This window comes from Anastrepha ludens, chromosome 2, assembly GCF_028408465.1.
Source record: "Anastrepha ludens isolate Willacy chromosome 2, idAnaLude1.1, whole genome shotgun sequence".
NCBI classification, from domain to species: Eukaryota; Metazoa; Arthropoda; class Insecta; order Diptera; family Tephritidae; genus Anastrepha; species Anastrepha ludens.
Genome location: NC_071498.1, coordinates 88,076,939 through 88,080,605, shown reverse-complemented (window position 1 = coordinate 88,080,605; position 3,667 = coordinate 88,076,939). Strand labels below are relative to the sequence as shown.

General features: G+C 37.5%; 1 pseudogene; it reads left to right on the top strand.

Moving 5' to 3' along the window:
• Positions 1–2,896: 2,896 nt before the first annotated feature.
• On the top strand, positions 2,897–3,144 carry LOC128856151 (U2 spliceosomal RNA; annotated as a pseudogene).
• Positions 3,145–3,667: the final 523 nt, after the last annotated feature.

The window sequence follows — 3,667 nt, the reverse complement described above, 5'->3', positions numbered from 1 at the left end:
AAATAACAAAGAAAAAGACACAGTTAGGTACACATTGCATCATTGGCGCCAGGAAGAGGAAGCGGGCAATCGCGATAATAGCGCAGACATACCAAATTTAGCGAAGTTCTCAACCATCTGTGTGAACCTTTTGCCAGAAAAATGTGACACACGGATGGCGCTTCAAGCAGTAAGAAGGCGTTGTTCCTAAGCCACGACAGGTGGGCATTTCCACTACTTAGGACTGGTGGCGGCAGGCTAATCACCTGACATATCAGAAAGCAAAATAGATTAACGAGTGTAGTGAACAACGAAAAATAATGCTGATGGAAAAAAGTGCCACGTATATTCTGGATAGCTTTTTGCCGGGTTTTGAAGTGAATTGCCTATGTATGCCTACGTTGTTATATATGTCGTGTTGTTCGTAATATTAGCGGGGATACATAAGTTAGGGTTGAAAATTTCTTGGCAATTTGTGGGCGAAAGTCGTAAGCAAACATAATTGATAAGAAGGATCTTTACAATCTGCCGAGAGTAAAAGTCATAGTACTTATTCTAACATAATGGCTGCTTTTTCGAGAATACAGCGGACTAGTGCTACACAAAGGTATTTCAGAGTCAACGGGTCCTTAAAATGTTCAGTGTTTCTTTTATAAACTCATTCAGTAAGCTTTGGAAGTAAAGGGTTTTCCAATAAGAGCTGTTATTTTGATATTCAAAGAAAACTCAAATTTTCAGTATGAATGATCGGATGTTTATTTCATTATAAAGAGGAAGGTATGCCGTCAATAGTGGAAAATAACATCGGTCGCATGACCATCACGACCACGTTTACAGGACCATATCCTTTTCATGAAATTTTCCATAAACCAATTGCGAAGTGGCTCCCCTGTGTACTCGATAGACTCACGAATTCCATGTTCGAGGTATTGAATCAACCCTGGGATGTTGACGTAGACCTTCTCTTTCACGTGTCCCCAAAAGAAAGAAGTCACAAGGTGTTGTTAAAAAAACACCTCCTATGTAATAATCGGAAGTTCTAGCGAATAAACTTTGTGAATGGGACCACTATAAAGTATTTTTGAATATACAGGCTTCAGTGACTTGTATTACATCAACGTTTTAATGCATCAATATTATTGTACTTTGTAGATTATGCTGCACTCGGAGGGGGGGCCGCAGTCAGAAGAACCTTTTGTATTATATGATGTGGGTTTCAATTACAACACTCGCAAATAAAAGTAGAAAAAAGAAATTGATGCACCCTTCAGACTAAAAGTTGGAGCAGTTGGCCACAAGAAAAATGTGTGTTATTTATGTACTTCTTTTATTTTTTTATTGTTTTCATTGAAATTTCATCATAGAAAGACTTACGCCTCAGGAATGTTTATAAATCGTAAAAATATACTATGAAAATCGACGCTCTATGGAAAGTGCTCATCCCGCGCTCAGGCCATCCTATGGGGTACAGCGATGAGGCCCATTTCTGGGTTAAAGGCTACATCAATAAGCAAAATTGCCATATTCGGGCTGAAGAGCAACCCGAAAGCATACAAGAACATACATTACATCCATTGAAAGCAGCCATTAGGTGCGGGATATGGGCTGGAGGAATTATATATATATATATATATACCTATAATTGGCGCGTACACCCTTTTTGGGTGCTTGGCCGCGCTCCTCCTCCTATTTATGACCGCTGGAGGAAATATCAGTCCATAAACGACTTTTTGATGACGAACCGTTATCTCTTCCAACAAGAGATACTTGCCATACAATCCATAGACCAATAGATTTACTGCGCCCTCGTTTCGGTGAGCTATTTATTTCCAGTGAATTGCCCACCAAGATCGAGTGATATCAGACCTTTAGACTCTTATTTGTGCGGATATATAAAGTCTAAATTCTTTGTGGATAAACCAGTTTCGATTAAGGCATTAGAAGCCAAAATTACTAAAGTTATTCACGAGCTATCGACCGAAGTTCTCCAGCGAGTCATTCAAAATTGGTAGGCGTATTACGGCGCATTTGTGGCCAACCTTTGAAAAGATTTTCTTTGAAAAATAAATGTCATGAATGATTCTACACAAAAATAGTAAAGATTTGAATTTGAATTTTCCTTGTTTTATTTAGGTATAAAGCAAATGTACTCAAATTTGGTAAAAATAATGAACCCTTGAAAAAGAAATACGACTAAAGTAAAATTTTGAATTAACAATGGGTCATGCCGTGCCCGTTGTTGGCTAACGACTTAATATAACTCGACCACGCTTGGTATATATATGCATTCCTGCCCATCTCATTTGGATTCGTCTTTAATGTTATTGAAAACAGGCAAAGCCACGCCCACTTTTTTATATACTAAGGCTACATTTCCCCCCATCCGTGCGTCTAATGATATGCTGTAAAGCCCTATGAGTTTGATTGCTTCCAAAAACTAACAGCTAGCACGCGTGTATAAAGTTCGGTCCGGACAGAATTTACTACTTACCTACTTTTGAAGTGAAAACTTCTATAGAATCGTTGGGAGTGATTTGAGCAAAAGTGAAACGAAAAAAGCGACCCTCTTGGCTACGAATATTACATATAAACGTAGCGACGAACTAAATAACTTTTAGGCCAGCGCCGACAGTATGGCGCGATAGCCGAGCGGCTAGCAATGTGAGCTTCCGATCCAAAATTCTTGGTTCGAATCACAAGAAAAAAAATTTTTTTTTTTTGAAATTTGCATTGTAGGACATTTCAGATTATTTATTGAAAACAGTTTTTTTTCTTTTCTATTTTTGGTTTAGATACTGAAAGTCAGTTTAAGTGAATCGGTATAAATATTTCGTACATTAATTTTTGTGAGCGTGTAATTCTCAAAAGGTTTATTAGAAAATGTATTGACAAGGTAGTTTGTTGGTTCTGTATGGTTATCGCTTCTCGGCCTTATGGCTAAGATCAAAGTGTGCGGGAATTTTTTATGTATCACCCCCGGGGAAAACGGTCTTGAAGCCCACTTTATCTGTTCTTATCAGCTTAACATCTGATAGATCCTCCATCGGAGGACAACAAATGTTAAACTGATTTTTGGAAATGGGCGGAGTGTTTTAGGGGCTTGCTCCACCTCTGCCACGGGTTGGCCCGGTATTGCAGTACCGCCGGGATTTCGGCCCAAATTATTGAATAAATACAAGAAGAAATATATTAATACATTTAGCTTTGGTGGGAAGAGACATACATTTTTATATGAATACAAGTAGACGAAAATGGAAGAAATTTGTAAGTATGTTTCTTCGGTCCGTTTGGGTATTTTTTTTGACAACATCGAAACCAAAGCATTTGTATCATATTTTATCTATCATAAGCCACTCGTATCATTTGTTGAAATTGAAAACATTGAGGATGAATAATAATAAAATGAAGAAAATAAAATATGAACTTTATAGCAATATTATAATGAACCTATAATTATCCCGCTCCTAATGCTGCTTTCGTCTTATTCTCTCTCAGTTTGTTTTACGGAAGGTTTCACTTCTATCGCGTCTAACCGTTAGACTGGTATTTTTTTTTATAACTTTAGGTGGTAAATAAATTTTAAAATGACAAATCCATCCTTTTCGCTCAAATGAATGTACTCACATATTTATGTTGGTAGTTTATGACTCAGGCTAAAAGTTCAACATTGGTAACATCAGTACCAGCG